Source organism: Adiantum capillus-veneris, chromosome 10, assembly GCF_014529385.1.
Source record: "Adiantum capillus-veneris isolate H3 chromosome 10, ASM1452938v2, whole genome shotgun sequence".
NCBI lineage: Eukaryota > Viridiplantae > Streptophyta > Polypodiopsida > Polypodiales > Pteridaceae > Adiantum > Adiantum capillus-veneris.
The window spans coordinates 33,429,198-33,454,289 of NC_140940.1; positions in this window are offsets into that span (position 1 = coordinate 33,429,198).

Genomic DNA, 25,092 nt, shown 5'->3' on the forward strand with positions numbered 1-25,092 from the left:
TGAACACCAAGGCCAGGAAGCTTCAACTAAAGTCGGAGCTAAATCAGGTTAAGAGGAACAACCTCTCCATCAATGATTATGCTTTGAAGATCAAGAGTATCATTGAGGCATTTGGATCTATTAAAGTCTCAGTGGAAGACGATGACATTGTCCGTGCATGCTTGGATGGTCTAGGAGATGAGTATGTACATTTTAGGTCTTCCATGAATACAAGAGATGACATCCCCGTGTTCCAAGATTTGATTTCTATGCTTATTCTTGAGGAGAAGAACCTTGACACATCTTCTTCTCATGGCAGAAATAATTCTGAACAGGCCTTCTATTCTAACTCCAACAGAGGTAGAGGTAGAGGTCGTGGTCAAGGCCCAAGGGGTTGCAGGGGCCAATTTCTGGAAGGTCAATCAAATCAAAACAATACAGGTGGCAGGGGAAACCAGTCTCAAGGCAGGGGGAGTCAAAGAGGTCGTGGTGCAGGATCAAGCAGGCAGCACCATACTCCAAATAGTAGAGAATGTTGGACTTGTGGTGAAAGAGGTCACATGTCACGTGACTGTCCAAAGGGAAAAGCAAGTAGAAAGAGAGAACACGGCAACTATGCATCTACTAGCAGAGATGCAGATGACAGCAAAAACGAGCGCATGTTTGTTATGCAACATGTAATGAATACAATGACTGCAGAGAATTCCACCCAAGATGATGTTTGGTATGTGGATTCAGGTGCCTCTAATCACATGACGTCTCGTGGAGAGTGGTTTAGAGATATGCGCAAACCAGATGTGTCAGGCTATGTGCAGATAGGAGATGACACAGCTCACCCCATTGCTCATGTAGGGGACATACCTCTAAATACGAAGAGTGGGAAATCAAAGTACTTAGCAGATGTACTTCATGTCCCAAACATTACAAAGAATCTTGTTTCTGTTGGACAAATGGTTGAGCAGGGTTTGAAGGTTCGCTTCAATCCAAATGGTTGTTATGTAGAAGATTTCCAGAATGGCTGTAAGCTGATCACAGAGGGAAAATGTGTGGACAGAATGTTTACGCTGAATGTAGACATGCCTGAGGTAAAAGCTGCATTATTTGCACAGGGTACAGGTGTTGTGGCTGATGTTGACATTTGGCACAAACGCATTGGCCATGTCAATGAGCAGAGATTGCGCAGCATGCAATCAAAACAGATTGTAAAAGGTTTGCCCAAATTCAAGGTGGATGGTATGCATAAAGTGTGTGCAGCATGCCAGTTTGGAAAACAGTCAAAGGGCTCATTTCCACATGAGCGCAATGTATGTAAAAAGCCACTTGAGGTGGTGCACACAGATGTTTGGGGTCCAACCGATACTGCAAGTATACATGGTTGCAGGTATTATGTCTCTTTCATTGATGACCATACAAGGAAAGTATGGGTCTACTTCATGCGTAACAAAAGTGAAGTGTTTGGTCACTTTCAAGACTTCAAAGTCATGATTGAGAAGGAGACAGATATGCAAATCAAGACATTGAGGTCAGATGGAGGGGGAGAGTACTTCTCCAATGATTTTTCAGATTTTCTGCGAATGCATGGTATACACAGGCAGTTTACATGCAGATATACTCCACAGCAGAATGGGGTCGCAGAAAGGAAAAACAGGCACATTGCAGAGGTTGCACGTGCATTGATGAATGAGAAGAACATGCCTCATCATTTTTGGGCTGAAGCTGTAAATACAGTTGTGTACATTATGAACAGGACACCTACAGCTGCGGTGCATGATGTAACACCTGAGGAAAAGTTTACAGGTACAAAGCCTGATTTGGCACACTTGAAAGTGTTTGGCTGCATAGCTTACGTGCATGTACCAGATGAGTTGCGTAGGAAATTGGATCCTAAAGCAGAGAAATGTATTCTTGTGGGATATTCCCTTGAACAAAAGGGGTACAGGTGCTACAATCCTACTACACGAGAATTACGAGTGAGCAGAGATGTAGTCTTTGATGAGATGAGCAACTGGTACAGTAATGCACATGGCACTATTGGGGCTGATGTAAAAGATGATGTGGTTGTACAAAATGTGAGGCCACAGTCACAGGTTTTGAGTGGACCACAAGAGTCCTCTTCTCGTGGCTCTGTTGAGAAACCATGGAATGGTAGACTACGTACGTAGGTTACTCCACCAACAGGTACAGTGAATGTATCACGAAAAGGAAAGGAAAAGGTTGATGAGCCTCCCTTTATGGTTGATGCATCATCAGGTTTTTCACATGTAGACATGGATTCAGATGGTTCTGAACAAAGTCTTGATGAGGAATTTGGAATTCCGGCTGTCAGGACACCTGGTGTAAGGAAAGTACAAGAAGATGCTAGAGGGCAAAGGAGTGACCCAGGACCGCGCAGATCTAATAGAGTCAGAAATCCAATTCAGAAATTGACTTATGATGGGTATCCAGCACATCACCAAGCCTACATGGCTAAGGTGATACACGATGTGGAGCCCACATGTTTTGAGGATGCAGTTGGAAATGTGCATTGGGATGATGCAATGAATGAAGAGATGGCTGCATTGGAAGCAAATGACACATGGGAGTTGGTGCCATTGCCAAGTGGCAAGAAAGCTATTGGCTGTAAATGGGTGTATAAAACCAAGCATAAGGCTGATGGTAACATTGAGCGTCACAAGGCAAGGCTGATCGCAAAGGGTTATGCACAGACGTATGGCATAGACTATGAGGAGACCTTTGCTCCAGTGGCAAAGATGACGACAGTGAGAGCTGTCATAGCAGTGGCTGCATCTAGAGGATGGATTATGCATCAAATGGATGTAAAGAATGCCTTCTTGAATGGTGAGTTGCAAGAGGAAGTGTATATGGATTAGCCACCTGGTTATGTCGATCCAGGTTACCCAGATTATGTATGCAGACTTCTCAAAGCTTTGTATGGTTTGAAGCAGGGCTCTAGAGCATGGTATGACAGGATTGCCAAGTATCTTGTCAGTATTGGTTTTAGGAGAGCTCATGCTGATCATTCACTCTATGTACGTGAGAGTGATGTGGGGATTGTGGTCATTACCATATATGTAGATGACCTTATTATTGTTGGTGACAATGCTATGGAGATTGACCATGTGAAGGGTCTTCTCAAACAGGAGTTTGAAATGAAAGATTTAGGCGAGTTGCGCTACTTTCTTGGCATTGAAGTGATCAGGACTCCAGAGGGTGTATGGCTATCACAGAGACAGTATGCTTTGGACATGTTGTCAAAGTATGGTATGGCTGATTGTAAGCCAATTTCTATTCCCTTGGATGTGAATGCAAAGCTGAGTGCAGAGAAGGGTGATGTTGTTGAGGATGTCAACATGTACAGGAAGATTGTGGGTAGTCTAATCTACTTGACTATCACAAGGCCAGACTTGAGCTACACAGTAGGCTTGGAGAGTCAGTTCATGCAACTTCCGAGGAAGCCACATTTGGATGGAGTACGACGCACACTTAGGTATGTGCAAGGTACTCTTGACTACGCATTGTTCTATGCAGCAGATGCACCATTAGCATTGTATGGGTATACAGATGCAGATTGGACAGGTAGCATTGTTGATAGGAGATCTACGAGTGGCTTCATGTTCTCTTTTGGGAGTGCTGCTGTTACTTGGATCAGCAAAAAGCATCCTACGGTTGCTTTATCGAGCACAGAGGCCGAGTACAGAGGTGCAGCAGTTGCGGCGTGCGAGGTAGCTTGGCTACGCACATTACTTGAGGACTTGGGAGTGCAGGTGGACCAGCAGATTTTCATCCATTGTGACAACCTCAGCAGCATGCAGTTGGCTAGGAACCCAGTGTTCCATGCCAGGACCAAACACATAGAGGTCCATTACCACTACGTTCGAGAGCGAGTGTTGGCGGGCGACATCGACTTGGTCTATGTCAGCATAGAGGAGCAGATAGCGGATATCTTTACCAAGGCCCTCGGAGCTGAGAAGCTTCGACGCTTTCGGACTATGCTTGGACTCTGCGACATGCAGAGCTCGAGGGGGAGTGTTGAGATGTCGAGCTCTACACCTTGAGCTGGCATCCACTACGTGTCTTGGCCGCTTACGGCATTTACTCACTGGCGCGTTAGGTGACCGACACGGAGGATCTCTGCCAGTGATTCTACAGTTGGACTACACTTATAGTGCCAGCCTAGTACGCTTCTAGCGAGTTCACACTTAGTGACCGCATGTACATATGTGTTACTTTTCAGCTTTAGCACTTAGTCATTTTGTACTCTCTTTTCTGTGAAGAAGAAGAAGAAGCTTTCCATCTTTGTGTGCTTTGTGCTTGTCTTGTGTAGCTCTCTTGCATCCTCATTCTTTACAGCACTTGCATCAGGGACTCTTTCCGTGTTTCACCCAAGCACTCACCTTTCATGAACATGTACTTCACGTTCAACTGCTCAACTCCAAGAAGAGCGTATACCAAAGGCATTTCTTTTTCCCTTTGGTCATCCAGATTTTAGACCCTAATCTAAAGAAACCTATCACCATCCTCTTGTACATATTCCTTCTACATCAACAATAAGGAAATGCTACTCAAATCAATTGACAAATGAATTGGAGCACCAATTTCAGATCATGGTATACTTCTCCTCAATGGTGAGTGGAAGAATGGCCTACAATGACAAAGCTGCAGACAACACTAACAACATGATTGCACAGGAACAAAGAAGTCCCCAATGAAGAAGAGAAGACATAAAAGTAATCAGAGGATCTCAAAAGATGGATGGTTATGATGATAGATGTCCGCTCTAATGCATCGTACTTCTTGGTATGGTTCGACAAAGTTACAAGCAGTGCAACAGATGAAGCCCAAACGACAGCAAAGACCACATACCATCGACAATCATGTCATGTCGGGGACGACATGAATGCGGAAGGGGGGAGTGTTGACGGCTGGGTCAACAACACAACATAACTCAAGTTTCGTACCAAAGTCTTATCTTTTGCGAGTTATGAAATGCTGCGGATTATGGCTATAAACGTCATTTGTAATGAGTAGTTATCCTAGTTTCAGAAGCCGGGGTGCAATGGCACTTCTAGATTGTGAATACAAAGCCATTTGAACCTTTCAACCCCATTTTTGGTTAAACCTAAGGTCGCCTTAGTATATAAGGTACATAGGTCATTTTGTAAAAGGAATACTTTTTATCATAATCAAAACTTTAGCGCTGCTGTCTACTGTGTGTGAGAGAGAAAGAGAGTGAACGTGAGCTTTATCCTCTCGCTACACCCGGCTCACTCAACACATTGGAGATCTGACTGCACCATTGCTGTAGGCTCGAGGAGAGCTACGCGACAACGCCAAGCCTTCCACGCGAGACGAAGTGCACACGCCGATGCATCTACGATCTATTTGTGGCTGTAATTGTATCAAACGATGTATGTTTTCTGTGTGCTAGTAGTCTATAGAATTGTGGTGACATAAGCTACGCATAGGTACTCATAAATTTCAGTTTCGGGCACTTTCAAAATTCTGCTCTGTCATCCTCCGCGTTTTTCGCAGATGGGTTTAGAGTGAGGGTTTTGAGTGTAGAAGCTTAGCGACAGGTGTATCCTAGTGAGGGGATGATGTTCCTTAAGTTTCGTACGAATCTGGCATGATTAGGTGAGTTATCTTCCGTATGTGTGTATGTGGCTAGGTGGTGTAGTTGAGAGCAGTGAGGTTCTTGATTGTGGTATATTTGGCCTTCCAGAGTGTTGTTTGTGTAGGATGGTCTCAGCCTGACAAGCTAAAGAGATTTCCTCCGTGTGCCTATCGTGTCATCTGTGTCCTCGATTGACATTATGTTGATCTAGGTAGTGTTTGCATGCACTTCATGGGTGTGTGAGTCGCTCCCGTCCCAACAGGTCTGATAAAGAATATTATATTGGAGCGTCAGTCGTGGTAGAGGCAAATTGCTTTCCACTGATAGGGATAATGGCAAACTGCTCTACTCGGGACATTGCCATGCTACGGTGGATAGACTATATTAAGTCTCTTAACCCTAAATTTTGTCATATTGCAGGTAGAGATAATCGTATTGCAGATATGCTATCAAGAGCTAGGTTTGAAGATAAAGAAGAGATGCTGACCACAAGTAATGATGTTGGCTTGAAGTTTTATACGTCTTCTTATCTACATGCAAATTGTGGTAGTATTGCTCATGTTTTTGAAGTATTTTCTGAGGATTTTTGTGATGAAGAGTGGCTTACGATTGGCCGCTACCTTAGCACTCTCACTAGACAAGAAGGATGGAGTGACCGAGATTACAAGAGGATCAGGAAAAAGGCCTACGGCTATTTTATGAAGGATAGACATTTATGGAAGCGACCAAAGCGCCCAGGAGGAGTATCGCAACGGGTTATTTGTGATAAAGCAACTCAACAACACGTTATCAAAGAATTTCATGAAAGTTTATGGGATGGACACAAAGAAGTCTAGGCAACTTTTTTCAAGATTAACACTAGGTTAGTAACCTAACAGGACATAAAAGTGTCCTTTCAGGGTTTTGAAAAAAACCTCCAAAACCATAGTAGATCCACTCATTTTGTAAAATCCTTTCACGAGGTTATAGTTCAAGGCCTACTACACATGGAAAAAATAAGAAACTTGTAAAATTTCTCATCTTTTGGTCACACCAAGATCCAAAGTTGATGGACCAGTACATTTTCATCAAAACAGTCATTTCTTACATTTTGTTGCATAAAAATGAGATTAGGGATTTTTGTAGGACTTGAGATAAATTCCCTAGTTAACTTCAATGGTTTGGTGATCAGAACATATGATTTCTTCTGACTCACTATTTTTTGTTTTTCCAAAATAAATAGGTACAAAAATGTTGAATTTTTACCATTCTGCAAACCTACCATCGAAATTTCTATAGCCACGCTCAATACAAATAACATATGCATGTTTTCTTAGTTCCCTATTGTCCTTTAGGTTCATAAGGAACCATGGAGCATGTCAAAAGAATAATACATCTCTTACCAAGGGGAATCTTGGGGACAAAGAAGAAGTGCTAAATACAGCAAACATGAAAAAACTGGGTTCAACATTATGAGTTGTAGAATCCCATAGAAACTATTCAATGTCTAGCCAAATTTGATCCTTATGACTGGATATGGTTACTACCTACAAAATGCATGTAGTTGTAACAAGAAACTAACAATATTGAAAGCTATACTTGATATACTAGAATGTTTCCTTTTCTTCTATAACTGAAAAAATCAACCATCGTTGTCTACTATGAAAAATAGGGTATTAGGTGCCCCAAAACTCAAGAAATATTAGCTTTATGTTACAATATGCGACATAGAAAATCAAAACTGCATTTGGATATCATGAAAGCCACCAAAAAAATCATAGAAGAGCTAAACGTGGCTAAAAAACAGGATTTGGCAATTTCTATAATTTGGTCATAACTTACAACTTTAACATTTATTTCTCCCTAGAAGCATCAGGACATGTTGAGGACTATTAAAGATAGTTCTCTGGCATTATAGACCTCACAAACATGAATTCTAGAGTGGTATAGTTGCAAAAAGTTGAAACAAAGCCAAAAACAGGACCCTTTTTTTCACAGAGTTTAGGTTGTGAAATGTTGTGCAAGGACAAGGTTAAAGATGGAATTGATATTCCAAAAAAATGTCGAGTTTTTTTCAGCTCATGAGACAACTTTCTAGACAGATAGCACCTCAAAATCCATTTTGAAACTCTTGAAATAATTCAAGGAAAATGGTCACTTAACAGGACATAAAGTGTCCCATTACCAACCTAGTGTTAATTAAAGACCGGTATTGGTGGAAAGGTATGTATAAAGATGTGGTTCAATTTGTGGAAACATGCTTAATATGCCAACAATATTCTAATGTGCGACATAGAGATAAATTGCATCCCACCTATCCATTGGCTATGCACTACAAGTGGGTGGTGGACCTTATTACAATGCCAATAGGGGTGTGGCAGATGAGGTACATTGTTCTTGCCAGAGAAGATCTTACTAATCAGGTTGAAGGTAGAGCTTTGCGTACCAAAGCTACTAGTTCAATTTGCAAGTTCTTGCTTGAAGATGTTATTTCCAGGTATGGATGTGTTGGCAGAATTACTACTGATAGAGGAGAGCTAGATGCAGATGAGTCTTGAGAGTTTTTTGCTCGTATGGGTATTAAAATCGCTCTCACCATAGCATACAATCCAAAAGGTAATGGGAAAAGTGAAAGAGGACATCAAACTATTGTTAAAGCTTTAGCGAATGCGTGTCAAGGGTATATTGGTGATTGGCCTAAACTCCTGCCATTTGCTTTATGGGCTGATAGCACTACACACAGTTCTGTTATAGGTTTTATGCCATTTAAGTTGATGTACGGGCAAAAACCCGTTATGCCTATAGAGGAAGCAATTATGACTTGGACCATAATGCCATGGGAAGAAGGTATATCTACAGAAGATTTGCTTGCTCTACGTATTCACCAGCTTGAGAGGCGTCAAGATGATATTGAACAGGCTAAAGAGAAGCTTAAGGAGGCAAGGTTGAAGAATAAAGCAACATTTGATGGAAAGCACAAACTATGACCTCATGCTATCAAAGAAGGCTACTTGGTACTTGCTTATGATAGTAGCTTGGAGAATCAATATAGTGCTATGCGAAAAATGGTTAAACAGTGGTTTGGACCATATATGGTGCTACATGTTTTTGATAATGCAAAATATCAATTATACGAACTTGATGGCACTATGCTCAAGGTGCCTATTGCAGAAAAACGGATCAAGCTATTCAAGAAGAGAGAAGGCGAGATTGTTCTTGAGGATTTTAATTTAGATCAAACTCCAAAAAGTACTGTTGTGTATGCATCAGATGATGTGTGTGATGATGTTTTTGATGAAACTCATTAAGTGCAATTGGCACAGACCGAAGGCTGTGCAGGTTCAGAGGGGGTGGATTTCATGCAGCTCCACCTCCATGACAAGAAAATGAGCAAAGAGATGCCAATCAGGTTTATTTGAATCCTACATGATTATTCAGAGGTAATAAGGGCTTGCTAACAAGCCAATTTTAAGCTAAAAGTATGCTGGATACTGATCTAAAGGACCAAAATAGGTCTTATTAATGCTAATAGGTCATTGCTACAGCTGGAAGCATGGCTGCCCTGCAACATACTGGAAAATAGCACATAATAAGACATAAACAACTAAATCTACGTACCTGCCGACTCGCATAGCACATAACCACGACGTATGCAAACAGAGAGAGATAGAGAGCGAGCGAGAACGTGCAAGCGCACCTCCTAGAGCGGAGTGCTACACCTGGCACGGCGACAGAGGAAAGAAGAGAGGAGAGAAGAATGAGACGGGCAGTGGGTGAAATCTCCCCCCGTGCAAGAGCGACCATATTGCTTATGCCTGTCGTCATCCACATACTACCTATTCTAGTGTCCCATACCACTAGAATAAGCAGTATTTGTCATACCCTGATGAATTAGGATATCATTGGTCACGCTCATCATCAATCTCATAATGTCAAGTCTCATCACATAAACATTACTAAATAATCACCAGATATCAAGTCCCAATTCAATTCTAATTCCCCAATATAATCCAAATCCAAAATATCTTTCATTTTCTATACCCGGGTAACAAAAACATACCAGTTACAGTGGTCGCCAGTCACTGCAGCATGATTTTGTGATCGGTGTTGCCTAAATTGGAAAATCTACACCCGACGTGCTGCCTAAATTGGCGAATGTGCATTTGATATAAGTTCAAAAAGCATGAATCTGTAGTTTGTTGCTGTGCTGCCTAAATCGGCGAATCTGCACTACATGAGCATTGACACATTGCCTAAATCGGCGGATCTCTGTGCTTGTGACCAATGGACTAGACAAGGCATAAAGGAGAAAATAAAAATAGTTACTATGTTGACATCGCATTGCAGTATATCAAGGCACTTACAATTTTTTGTGCATTATCCCAAAACACCGTGGCTCACATGAGTAGCTGCAGGGCTTATTGACAAATCATCAAAAGTACTTGTAGTACAATTAGAAGCCATGATCGAAGCATTTGATGGAGTATTCAGTGAGCAGATAATGTAGAGAAATGAAATTTTAAAATAAAAGTGATGTATCTGAGAGTCCATTTTATAAGTATTAGTGATGACATGAGAGATGTTGGGTTGCCTAATCTATAAAAGATTGTCGGTAAAGCAATTATGAAAAGGAGAGTGAGGTTAATGTACATACCTTGAGGGTACACTGCATCAAAATTATATGAGCCAGTGTGTTTGTGGAGAGAGATATGACCGTAACTTGCATCTAAGGCGTGTCAAACAGATTTGTAGAAGCTAAGGAGAACTGCGACTATCAAACTTGCACCATAGTATAATTAACAATTCCAAAATATGTTAATTTTGTGTTAGTAATTTGAAATAAAATACAAGACTATGTTGTCTGTTGAAAATTTGATTCAAGATTAGTGTGCGATGACTTATTAAGAACATACAGTGTTAGCACTTTGATTCAACAATCGCAAAATAAATTAAATGAAGCTGAAACACAAATTAAAAGTTAGCCATAGCCCTACGAAAATGGAAATGTGAGAAAATGTTGCAGTCCTAACAAAATAGCACAGATAGACAAAAACCACGAACAAGGCAGAAAAAAAATGTAGGTAAGGAGATCCAATTGGATTTTATAGTGCAATGTGACAGATAAAATTACATTGAGGACTACCAAACCTCTACGATGATTAACCGTGATTGATTGGACAAACAACCCAAAAGTAATTTGATCTTGAACTGCCTTTGCCTAGAAGCCTTTATTTATGAAAAATTATTTGTTAGGTAGAGCTAGAATTAGGGATGAGAATATAGATTTTTGGTGCGTCAAGGAAATGCCTTACAAAACCATCTACTTAAGCCTCCGGATATTAACTGGGAGGAGGTAGGATGGGAGTTGGTATCTTATACAAGTTACTTAAACCTGACAAGACAATGCGCAGACAGTCGGTGAGCGCAGATCGCAGTAGTTGTAATCACATATTTCGACCTAAATAATAAATCATTACATAATGAAAATCATTGAAATCATAGGAGAAAGGGATCAACGTTCTCCTCGGTTATAGGTATAGCAATCATGGATGATGAGGGTTTCGTAAAGACTGCTTCATCATTGCCATAAATGGAGAAAGAGGTATCCAGGAACCTGCTCCATGCATCATCAAAGCCCATGCCCCCCCCCGACGTGCATCAACACTACAGGAAAGGCAATCTCTTCAATCTATTTGTGTGTGTGTGTGGTTGGACACCAGAATGTGTCACCTATAGTCAATGTGGGAAGCTCATGGCTGCAGGGATTTCGACATCAACTATATGACGAGGTCATGAACATATACAACAAGATGAAAGCAGACCTTGATATCTTGATTCTTAAGCAAGAGGATCCCGATGTGTTGGAAGGCTTCTCAGACCCCTTTTGAGGCTCAATCTCAAGCAAGCAATCAAGCCGCCATTACAGGTACATTGTCTCATTACTAGCTTCCGATCTTCTTCCTGGAAAGAGAGGTGGTGTATCGCTAAGCCATGAGTGCGTGGCTGCTGCCTGGCATTGAAGCAACGTCTGTGAGAGTATTGCTGTAGGTGGTTAAGGTTGATGAGTGCTTCATTTCCGGAGTATGGCTATCCCACCTCACCGTGGCCGCAGAGACAAAGGCACGCCACTTGGGGCTTGGTAAGGTCCTGTCTCCTTGTCAAATTTTTGCGAGCTATTTGCCTTACATACCAAGGGCTCTAAATTTGTTGCCATCGTGGAGGAAGACTCTCCTGCTTTAAACTTGATTTGTAGCTCTCCCATCATCGAATTTAAACAGCAAGAAGAGGTGAGCATCCCTGAAAGCTTCACCAAATGCTCGTCGACAAAGCTTGTAGGAAAAAGTGTCCGAGAGAAGTGCCTTGCCCGCATTATGGCTTCCTGTAATGCTTTGAGTGTAGGATATGGTCAAACTGGGCAAGACGGTACTGGCGAGTTTTGGTAGTTGGTGAAGGAACCCACCTTACTCGAGTTTCGGCCAACAGATCATCTATGATATTGTGGGGGTGGGCGTGAGAAAAACACGAGGGAGGGAGGGTGCGTGTTGCAGCCCTGTAACAAACCGTAATTACTGGCCAGTGGTGTATGTTGATCAAGAGATGGTAGACAGAGAATATTTTAATGACGCGTACTGCACGCATGGGGTAGGCAAAGTAGACCGACTCGCAATTGTCGAGGTCCTCTCTGTATTGCATGGATGCGCAATACTGAGGTCACTGATGGGAGGTCCATTGCGTCACCTGAGTCCAACGAGGATCGGGAGTTGAAACTGCCTGCAACTGGCTATAACGAAACGGCATGACGGTTAGTCTGGGTGATAGAGAACAGGAGCCGGGGGGCTGGTGGGTGATGCATGCAACTGTCTCGAGTGGGAGGGGCAGCTGCTGTTCATAGTTGGCATGCAAATAATAGCTACATGGCAAATGAGACAGCGTTGCCCAATTTTCATGGTCGAGGGTGGGGTCGATTGTGTCCACAAAATTTGGTGGGCAGGGTTGGGGTCGCCATTGGCGGTTGTTGCAGACGCTGGACTATAGTTCTGAGTCTGGGTGCCAAGGTGTTGCAGGGGTGGGAGATCAACTCCAGTTTGCATGCGCACACCAGGCTGCCAGTTAATGTCGTCCCCTGCGTGTGCATCCGGCTGCAGCACGTACATCCAACAAAGCCAATATTGGTGCGGAGATGAGGCCAGGGTAGAGGGCAGCCGAGGCAGCAAGGCTTGCATCCCTCTCTCATTTTCATTTGTTCCTGCCAGAACTCTCTCTCTCTTTCTCTCTCTCTCTATGACTTCTCTCTCCTTTCTCAAACCTGTTACCTCGCCTTTCCCCTATTTTCCTCCGTGTTCATTGCTAAACCAGGATCCCCAATTCTACTGCACAACATTGTTGACTACCTGCTCATTTCACCTAAGAGCGCCCTATTCAGGTGTACCCTTTCTTGCCTCCATTATATGAGGATGCCGCCACTGATCTCCTTGTCTGTGACTCCTTACTCGTGGAGATGGAGGGGGCACCAACACGCCGACACACACAGAGGAGCCTAGGGCCATCTTGCCTCATAGCAGATTTTTTTTTTCTTCTTCTTCTTCTATTGCATCTGCTCTTTGTAATACTCTATCAAGGATTATGCACTATTTTCCTTTTTTTTCCATTGAGTATCTCCTTATAAATTAGTCTAATCCCTTATATTAGTATGTTTAATCAACATAATTATACTATCAATTTCTATATCATTAAAACAAAGAAAGGGCTCTCTTTAATTCCAAAAAATCACTACTTATATCATGCAATCGACAATGATTACTGCAAATTGAAGCAATTAACAGAATCTACAACCATAAGAAAGAAAAATACTTAGCTGCAGCTTGTTAAAATATGTAGTCTTGGAGCATAGCCTAGCCTTTGATACCACTGCTACAGCTGGAAGCATGGATGCCCTGCAACATACTAAAAAATAGCACATAATAAGACATAAACGACTAAATCTACGTACCTGCCGACTCGCATAGCACATAACCACGACGTATGCAAAGAGAGAGAGAGATAGAGAGCGAGATAGAGCGAGCGAGAACGTGCAAGTGCACCTCCTAGAGTGGAGTGCTACGCGTGGCACGGCGATAGAGGAAAGAAGAGAGGAGAGAAGAATGAGACGGGCAGTGGGTGCAATCTCCCCCCGTGCAAGAGTGACCATTTCCCTCTTGCACGTATTTAATTTATAGATTCTTGAATGGTCAAAGTGAGTACAAACTGGCCGACCGGACATAATTGGCCAAAGCTCACAAAGAGCACTTGAATATTCAAATATACATAAAATGTAACATCCTTTTGCATAATCCATTATCTGTTGATGCTCTTGCCACCTGTCAGCTGCAATAGATAATAAAATATCAATTCTATAACAGTCATAGCTGGATTTTATTGATCAAAATTGTGGTACTTAAAGTACTTTATAGGCCTATCTTTACGGCTCGTGAATCAGAGCTACAGATAGGAAGTTATGTTAGTAGCAGATCCGTAGCGGATTGGGTAGCTATTGATAAAGGATCAATGATGATATGAATGCATGGGCCTGAAGTGCTCACTTTGAGGAGCGTGTCGGTCTTTCTAGTTCGTGAATCGGGGTTCCGTTTGTCAAGATATGGCTAGTTTAAGTTTCACCGGGGGCCAGTTCCGTACCACTGTGGTCACCTAGGTCAGTTCTTCATCTGGGAATTTTTGAGCTTTAGGCAGATTCTGGGAAACGGTATCATGTTCAGAATTCTCATCTCTTAGAGTGCATTGATAGCTAGTGATTCAATCGAATTGTATACATGGTCGTCTAATGGCAATTCAGATTCATTTATACTACCCATAGGAGTCGTCGGAGCCAAATGCTATGCATTGGATGATCTAATCACCAAATGTGATACCTTCATGGAAGTATATTAGAATCTTGATGGGCTCCAAAGGGTTTAACACGGCATTGCCTTGGTCGACAATTAAACCCAATGTTGTGCGTTTTACAAGCCAACCTCCCACTATTGCAAAAGGTCCACTTTAAATATTAAGAGTGTGAACCAAAGGAAGAAAAAGAAGGCCCGTGGAGGTGCAGGTAGCGAGGACGAAGAGCAAAGCTGGTTAGGAATCTTGTGGTGAGCGATCTGGTGCCTGGACGGCACTGAGAATGAAGGCAAACAGGACCGGCTCGCCATGGCGCACCAATTCGGCCTCATCGCCGCTCGGTTTTGTGCTGGTCGAAGACATGGACTGCCACATCATCAAGGCCGTTCCCATTAGCGATATGGCTAATGGGTTGGCCAAAAATAGTAAGGGTACTTATTCATGCAGCCCCCAAAGTCGGCTACTAAAAAAAAAAAAGGAAGCGGCTTTCAGGAGGATCTCTTTTTCCTTCTTCTTCTCACTCGTACAAGCCAAACCCCTTAGCTAGTCCGAATCCTAAGCCTGTTAGGCCACTCTAAACAAAGCTTTCATAGCCATTGAACTCTAAGGTTCCATAGCCGCTCCTAAGCTAAACTCCATAGCCTACCAAATCCTACTGTTAAGCCAATTCTATAATCCTAAGCTTCCTAAGTCGTTAATTCAAGCCTTCCTTCACCCATCTTAATCCTAAGCTGAGCTTCCTAAGCCGATGCTAAAACAAACCGTGCTAAGACAACTCTAATGATCCGCCTAAGCCATTCTAAACCTATCATTAAGCCACCATAAGCCATTGGAATTGGAAGCCTGCTAAGCCAACTCTAAGATGATCCTAAACTCCCTAACCAACTCTCATGCAACAAGCTCCCACAGCCATAGCCGAAGAGAAGATCAGGCTCTCTCTCTCTCTCTCTAGACCTTGAAGCAGCAAAGGAAGAACGAAGGAGAGAAAATTATCAATACGACCTTGGTAGGCCAATTAAGGTACGTTAAGCCGATGTACGAAGCTTAAAAATCCACAATTAACATTTAATTTAAGCAATGATATTGTTCATTGTACATTTTGAGTATTCAAGTTTCGGTGGTCCAAGCTATCTATTTCAAGCTTTGTCTACATTGATTATGTCTGTTGCAACTCTCTTCCTCGTACCTCTCACAACCACAGGCCCCGTGCCTTCCCGACTTACCTTTAGAACACAAATCCCCCGACAGTGTTAGCAACAGCAAGAGCTATGCCTCAACGCCAAGCTTTCACGTTTACAATCCCTTTGTGAAGAGCTCTCCCACAAGCTTCTCGTGGTTTTTCTCTCTAACTGTGCATCCATTTTGTGATCGCTATATGTCTTCATGTTCTCAACATGTTGAATTACATATTAGGCCTGAACACATTGGTGCACCTGGTGTGTGTCATCCCGTGAAAGTGCCAGCAGCAGGCGACGGGTAGGAAACAGTGTGATAGCAGAGGGCTTATGCAACTCGAAACAGGTCTTGCAAAGATGTGTATGCCAGATGTGGCACATTACTGGCCAGGCCATGGTTGTGGGCTTCTAATCATGAGAATGTATATGGGTACTTGAAGTCTAGCCTCAGTGTACTCTACGGCTTGGCTTTTGCGGCTTGCCATTCGTGATGCTTGGGAAATAGCTATGCCAGGTTAAAGTTGGAGCCCGACATGTTGCCGATTTGTGGTCGATGACACCACTGTAGTGCGTCGTCTGTCAGATAGGGTGTTGAGGGCATCCATCTCAAAGTTTTTCATGAGCGTGAAGCAAATATGTTGTCAATCATCATGTACGTATGGCATTAGATTATGATTTAGTACATGCGAAGCTTCTAAGGCTGCGGCTTGCTTTGCTCGCGGGAATGCGGAGACGTTGAAAAAAAAAAGGACTCTAAAAAAGAAGGCATGCAACGAAAAACGAGCAGTGCAGGGAAAATGGCGCCACTTGGGGCCATGCATGGGAGAACTACAGGAGATGGTCCTGTTTGGGGGAGGGGGGGGAGGTTGGGGGTGATAACTAGGGCCGGCCTTTGTCAGCTAAGGGAGCCCACCAGTCGAATACAGAGGGAGTAGGGTGGTCCGAGAGATGGATGTTGAAAGACTTCCATTTACAGAGGGCTGGCCGTGAGTAGGTTCGGGGAGCATGAGAGGGAGCACTATCATTTAGCACCAGAGAGTATGACTACATAAGGAAGGAGGGCAGGTGGCACCATGCATGGGGCCATGTACGGACGAGGGCTGGTAACGCCATGGAAAAGAGCCACCAGGTCCAGTACTGGGAGGCCAGCAAATGAGGCAGGCTTCCAGGTGAGGGCGCTGCAGATGACCTGTAGTGCAGGGCTTGCATCAAGCGGGGGTGAAATTGGCTGAAGTGCTGCGGGTTGGGATGGCCCAGCTGGTGAGCAGATGAGCTCGGTCGTGAGCAAGAATGGAGGATCTTAAGAGGGCTACAAAGGTTTTTGGAGAGTGTGGAGGGTGCCGTGTCAAGGTGAATGGGCTTGGGGAAGTCAGTGTGCAAGGGCACAACCAGAGAAGCAGTATAAGAGAGAAGGGACCAAGAGCTGCAGTCAAGAGGAGACGAACACTGAGCTAATGTGCTTATGCAGAGCCCCCACAGCCGTGTGCAAAACCAAGCAGCATGAAATCAGAAGAGCAGGGGAACTTCTCAGGGCGTGCTAGTGTGTGAGAGAGAGAAAAAGAGAGAGAATCTGGGTGGTGGAAGTGTGTGAAGCGAGCAGGGATCTGGGATGGTGTTATCAATTGCTTGTGTACCAGCTGCGTGAGCGGAATTGTGTGCAAGAGTTGTCTAGCCTGTGCTAGTGTGTTTTTTGGATTGTGCTTTCAAGGGGATAAGGGTGTTGTGGAATCACTAGGCTATAGAAAGGCATTCGAGTTGTGTGTTGGGTGCTTCCTCATTTCCCCCTTTCTAACATTGAGAATTGGTGACGTGTAATTTGTGGCCTTTCTTCATACATGTGTTTCAACCAAGTGTTTACTGATAGCCGGTTGGGTTAGAGACTTTAGGGTAGTGTCCTTTAGGTTTGTAGAGGTCATACCCTTGAGTTTCATGACGTTTTGACAACGTTAGGTCTTGTTTTGGAGAGTGGAGCCGTCATAGGTAAGATAGAGGTTGTGCATACATAGTGTGCTTCTAGGTTATTTTCCTTGGTAGTGATTGTCTCTAAAGGTCAAGTAAATGATTGACACCCATATATTTGTTTCTATGTGCCTACGGGTCAAGCTTCATCCTTGGTTGGCATCTTTTTTGTTGGCCTAGTTCTCACTTTGCAATTGCTAAGCAGCATATATGCCCTACAACACTTGTCCATTAAATAATTTTTGGCTTGATACCTTGAAGATCTCTCTCATTGTGAATGGCCAACTTTTTCAGCCTTTGGTTGCTCATAAAGTTTCCTACAATGTGTATATATATCCATAGGACTTAAGTTACCAAAACTCTTAATTTGTTTGCCCCTCAAGTTTCTCCAAAATCTTCCACAGGTTTGTGCCTTTTCTTGGAGATAAAAAATTTGATGCTTTACTTTCCATATTCTTGTCTTCTTTTGAATCAATGCCTTGTATGTATGCAAATGACTTTGATAGTTGTCTATGCCCATAGTTTCATCAAGCTTTATCAAGTACTTTTGAGCATCTTGACATTATTTTTCAAAACACCTTTTGTGTGATCTATCATTGTTGATACCATGGACATGCTTTATGAAAAATAAGTTTTGGACACAATAGCAAATAGATTTCTTGAAAGATTTTCATTTAAATTCCAATGGTACATCATATTCAAGCTTTGTCATCCATAACGTTGTTGGGCATATTTTTGACACCCCGTTTTTTGTAAATTTGTACATATGGACATGGCGCACAATGTCAAAAGGGTGTTTGGGATTTCTTTTTGTGGATTTTTTAGATTGCTTTAGCAAGCACATGTACATGCAGAGCAAGTTACTAGTATAGCGTCACCTGTCGGGCTACTATAAGTGCTCCTAAGTGAGTTTTTTGAAGTGAGACTTGTATATAACTAAAACTCATGCAGAAACGTAAAAAAGTTCAGCAAAACTCAAAAAAAATTCCAGGATTTATCTCGTTGTCTTCTTGGTGGTTTCTGATATAGTTTCTGCCCTCGGCTTGCCTTCTGTACGTGTGGTCGTATCGGAATAGCTCTATATTAGCGTCAATTTTGCATGTAGAGGTGTATAGATTTAATTTTAGTTCTCTTAAAATTTCTTGCAATTCATTTTTTCAAGCTTTCTTCCAAGCTTTAAAGTTCCCCGATTGGAGTTGCGCTCCTCAAGTTACAACTAGTTCTCTACAGGGTTATGGCTATGGCCTCCTAGTGGGAAATTGTGTCTAGACACATTGGGAGGGCATGCATATATGACGTGTACTTTATATTGAATTTGTGGATTTGTGACTTTCAATTGTGAAAGGTAAGGCCCTTGTATTTGTATGCATTTGTCGGTATGTGCTGGAAATACGTACTTTGGCACATGTTTTCTTCTATGTGCTATGGTCCTTTGGGTGGGCATGTGTTGGTAAATTCCCAAGGGAGCATAGGTTTTTTTTTTGGGTTTTACTAAGAGTTTTTAGGGTATAATTTTTGTTTCTGATATTGATGTTTGGACGCTTTTGGGATATATAGCAATTAAGGTGTCCCACATTTCCTTTTATAGACGACATACTTGATTCTATTGCAGAACATGAGAGGTATAGTGTATGTCATGGAGATTTCAGCTCAACTTGGCTTTAGAAGATCAAAAGAAAACCACATTTGTCACACCATGAGGATTATTTTTATATTTTGATCTTTCTTTTGGTCTTATGAATGACTGTGCGTGGTACCAAAAGTGAGTCAATAAGGTGTTCTCTCCCTTTCTTGGCAAGTTTGTGAAGGATCTTATTGATGAATTTTGTGTTTATAGCTCTCAAAAGGATTATATTTCAAAGCTTGGGATGATATTGAACAAATATGATGAAAGTGGAGGTCAACTCATCCCAAAGAAGTGTCATCTTGCTCAACCAAGAGTGAGATTTTTGGGGCATATGATCTCTAAGAATGAGATTATAGCGGATACTGACAAAGTGATGGCTTTGGTGCTCCTCCCATCACCTAAGGATACAAAGCAACTTGCTACTTTTATTCAAAAGGTGAAGTATATGTCAAGGTTCATTCTTTTTTCCTCTCAACTTATTTATCCTCTTCTTGGTTCTCTTCTTTCTATGCAAGCTCCTAATTGGGATAAGAAGCTTTATGTGAATCCATCAGTAGGTGAGGATGCTTGGACATTAGGTGAAATTTGCACTCACAAAGGGGCCCTTTAAGGAGTTTGACTTTACCTCTCTCTACCAAAATGGGTGCATGGATAATTTTTTTCAAACAAACTCCAAAGTTGGCGGAGGTTTGACAGTTAGAATATCCTACTCAAGATCTATCTACTACTGATATATAGCAGGCCATGAGATTCCTCATATTTTAGAAGATTAATTTTTTGATTCACCTATGATGTGACAACTCTATCAGTATCTAAGTGAATCAAAAAAATAATATTCTAAAATACGAGGAATCTTATGGCATGCTATATATCAGTAGATAGAGCTTGAAGCAGTCCTGAAAATTGCAACCCTTCCCGCCCTTCCTTCATCTTTGGCCCTACACATGCCTGGCAAAATTTTTATAGACCTTCCCCATGATGGCCAAGTTCTTCAACTTGCCATTCCTATGGGAAGGGATCTCTTCTATAAACTCTTTCTTGGGAAGGGCAACCTATGTAAAAGCCCTTCAAGGATTAATGATGAAAATTATAATATCTCTTGCATGGTCTTAACCTTTCTTATGTGGAATCTACAAGGTAGAAAGCAAATGAAAACTTTATTTTTAAGGTTGGAGCATGGAGGTTTTGAACCCATAATTGTGGATTCTTCTAATTTTAAAGCTTGCACGCACATGGAGGTTTTGAACCCATAATCACGAGTCCTTGGAAATTCAAAGAGAACCCACAAGCAACGAATTGTGAGTCGTAAGGGTTGACCTGTTTGTTTGAAAATTGAGAAGAGACACTTGCCCACTGCCCTGAACAATATTTGCCTACGTTTTTCCCATTGCACTTGCATTTTTTCTTGATCCATGGTTTGATTGCTCTCGAGTCTCAGCTCATGATTCTTGGCTCCTAAGTCCTCAACCTGGTTTATTGGTGCTTGCGTTTCCAGGTGTCATCTATATCGTTGGCTTTCCCTCTCACGAATTAGAGTAGCAACCCAGAACTCACAAATTTGAAAGTGGATCTTGGGACTCAGAAGTGACTCAAATGATCGTCTAATATGAGTTTGCTTTGTGGTCTTGTACATTGCATTTGTTTTTCTTATATGGGATGAAAGGGCGGTGGTAATACGTGTGCTAGTTTCCACCAAACCGTGCTATCTTATAGCCTCCCCCTAGCGTACACACTATCCGGCCGTGCCGGTGGCCTTGCCCATAGGACCCATGTCCTTACATTACCCCCCCCCCCTTGGAGAATCGTTTTCGTCCTCGAAAACAAACGTAGGAAAACGTTTCTTAAGTGTGGAGACATTCTCCCATGTAGAACCTTCTTCAGATCTATATAGCCATTTTACCAACACCTGTCATCTGACATGATGTCTGGTGCAAAGCTCATGAGAATCCAAAATATTTTCAAGCTCATGAGGAATGCTTGGCGGTTTGATAATGTCAACCATCACACCTGTGTCAATGACATTATCATTCTATCCTAGTTGTTTTCGTAAACAACTAACATGGAAAACAGGATGAACTCGTGAGTGCTCTGGAAGAGCTAAATTATAGGCCACTTGACCTATATGTTTGAGAATGGTAAATGGTCCACAATAGTGTAGTGAAAGTTTAGCAACTTTTCCCATCTTCAGACTTTCTGAATGCTTCAGAATTTTGAGGAAAACCTTGTCTCCTTCTTCGAAAGTAGCAAGACATCGATGCTCATCTACGTACTTCTTATATCGATCTTGAGCTTTCTTAACATTCTGTCGAGCAACTCGAAGCATGTCAAAATGGTCCTGGAGAAAATCCTTCGCTTGTTGTATCTTCTTCTTAGCCAACCCTACCATAACAGGTGATCTAGGTTGAAATCCATACAAAAGCATAAATGGACTAAACCTTGTAGTCACATGCTTTGAACTATTATAAGCACATTCCAATATAGGTAAGTAGTCTTCCCAATTGGTTTGCTTCTTGCTAACGTATGCTTGTAGCATATCCTCCAGCACTTGATTAACTCTTTCTGTTTTGACCATCCGTTTCTGGATGATCAATCGTACTTAGATAAAGTTTAGTTTCCAACCTTTGGAACACAGCTCTCTAGAAGTGATTATCGAACTTTAGATCTTTGTCACTAATGATACTAGCTGGGAGACCATAGAGTTTATATATATGCTCTACAAATAGCCGTGCTAATTCCGGTGTCTTAATCATAGTGGGAATGAATCCACCAATCTTTGTGAGATGGTCTACAATTACCCAAATGGCATCATGGCCACGATTTGTAGTAGGTAGTCCTACTACAAGATACTCTCCCACTTACCTTGTGGAATCTCTAAAGGATGTAAAACGCCACCTACCTTGAGGTGCTCTGCCTTATTAACTTGGCACTATTGGCAGTTTAGTACGTACTCTTGAACATCATGATGTAAGCCCGGCTAATAAAATTGCCATCGAACTAAGGCATACGTCTTACGGATACCTGGATGACCAGCACTTGGACTATCATGACACTCAAATAAGATTTGGCGCCTAGCGTATGAGTCCTTTGGCACACATACTCTACCTTTGTGGAGTAAGTAGCTATCATCAATGGAAAAATTCTTCCATCGCTTAAGCTCTTCCTGAGTAGGGGTGCAGCTCTGTGTGTTGGAGTTTCTATCTACGCGTGCAGAGCCATGTTGATCTGGCTGTTCAGAGACATGTGAGTGTGAGAGATCCCTTTTTAAAACTGCACTCCACACTTTAGCATATGAGTGATCTTGTGCACACTTTCCACGTAATGACTCCAAAAATTTACTCTTTAGTTCCGTGAAAGGAAGTGAATTAATCTGAGCCATCCGCCTTAGTGCATTCGCTACTACATTATATCGCCCCTTGCGATATCGTAGCTTACAATCATAATCTTGAGGATTTTTCCCATCTAGCTTTACGGCCCTTCAAGTCTATTTGAGTAGTAAACGATTTGATACTCTCATGATAAAAAACTACTTCAAACACGGCACCATATAAATAGTGTCGCCACTTTTGTAAAGCGTGAATTATGGCATAGAGCTCTCTCTCATAGACAGAATAATTCTGTTGAGCTCTATCTAACTTTTTACTTTCAAAGGCTATAGGTCTTCCCTCTTGGAGAAGTACCACACCAATGGCTTTATCACTAGCATTAGTCTCTACCACAAACAACTTAAGTGGGTCAATGATTGCTAGGATGGGAGCAGTGGCTATAGCTACCTTGAGTTGTTCGAAACTGTGTTTTTGGGCTTCTTCCCAAGAAAAGGTCTTACCTTCTGCTTTAAGTTGATCCGTCATAGGAACAGTGATTATGGCATAGTCACAGATATACTGTCGATAAAATCCAGCCATGCCTAAAAATATTTGAAGCTCCTCAACCGTGTTGGGATGTGGCCATCGAAGAATGACAACGACCTTGTCAGTGTCCATATTGATGTCAGAATAAGAGATCACATGACCGAGGTAATGTATCTCTGTTTTAAAGAAATCGCACCTACTTTGCTTAGCATATAGCGCGTGAGCTAGTAGCTGTTCAAACACTAATCGTAAGTGTTCTATGTGCTCATCTTTAGTCTTACTATAAATGAGAATATCATCAAGGAAAACCACAACAAATTTTCCAAGATAGGGACGTAAGACACTATCCATGAGTGTCATAAATGTAGCTGGATCATTGGTTAGACCAAAATGAATAACCAAAAATTCAAAATGCCCGAACCCTGTTCTAAAGGCAGATTTGGAGATATCTTGCAGTAGGATACGTAGCTGGTGGTATCCTGAATGAAGATCTATCTTTGTATAGTATCTTGCCCCGTGGAGTTGATCAAACAACTCATCCAGTTGAGGCAGAGGATACTTGTTCTTGATGGTTATCGCATTTAATCCGCGATAATCTACGCACATGCGCATAGTACCATCTTTCTTTTTTACCAATAGAATTGGTGATGCCCAAGGCCAAGTGCTAGGTCTAATGAAATCACGAGCGAGGTAGTCAGCCAACTGACTCTCAACCTCCTTGGATTCTTTAGCACTCATACGATAAGGTGGTTTACTCACCGGTTTAGTGCTTGGCAAGACATCTATGACATGTTGCACATCATGTGTAGGGGGTAAATCACTTGAGAACACATCACTATACTCCGTGAGTAAGTGAGTGAGCTTTTTCTGTGCAAAAGGAGAAAGTAAACTAGAGTTATGCTAGGATGGAGAATCTTGTAATTCCCGTAATGTTTGTTTTACAACAATTGCACATTGCTCTATAGAATTAAAATTGAGAGAACTTTGCTCGTTAGATTTGTTAACACTTTGTTTATCATTAAAATTCATTGCACTTTGCATACCATTACTAGAATTCACTGCACTTTTCTCTTGAGAATTCACAAGACTTGGAGACAAGCAGTAACACAAAAAGACTTCATCTATTAAATTTGCTTTGTGCAAAATAGAAAGCTGGGATGTACATATAAGAGGTGCAGATGGTATATTTTTCTCACCAAGAAAAAGCACATGTTTACCATTGGCCATAAAGGATAAGGAGTTGTGTTCATAACTAGTGTGCAATGTGTTTCCTAAACCATGCAGCCACTCCCGTCCTAAAACTACATCAGCACGGTCCATGTTCATAACTTGGAAGTCAAGGGTCATCGTATGATCTTGAACAATAATCTCAACCCCTTGAACTACCCTGTCCCATACTTCTTTATCATTCCCAGACATCTGCTCCACCACATACTTATAAGAGCAGTGAGTCTGTGTAAGCTTCAATTTCTTGACTAGCTTATAGTTCAAGAAGTTATGAGTTGCACCATCATCCACTAAAATACGAGCATGTTGTCCGTTAATAGTGCCATGCATGCGAATCAAATCATGGGGGCCAAAGGTGGGATGCCACATTGAAGCAGGTACACAACACTTGTGCTTCTCTTCCATATGAAGAACCTCTACAACACAATATTTAGGAGATGAATCTAATGTGATACGTTGCACCATGTGCATGGGCTTTTCTTCGCCTTGCAAAAGAGGACAATCTTTCTTGTTATGTTGGTCCGAAAGACATCTAAAACACAAATTGTGTTTCTTTTCATGCTCAAAATCAGCAGTGCTGAGAGTCCCACGTGGAGTATCTCGTGATTTCTTAGGCTTCTTAGTCTCTTGTGGGCGTGGAGAGGTAGATTGTCTCTTGTTCCTCTTGAAACGTGTGGGAGATCTACCTCGCCATTGGCTCTTAGCCACATTGCTCTAAGCAAAAGTATTCTTAGAGTAGGGAACATTTCCTTTCCTCTCTTGGTCATCCTCATATCTTTGTGCAAGAGAGGCCAAACATGTGGCATG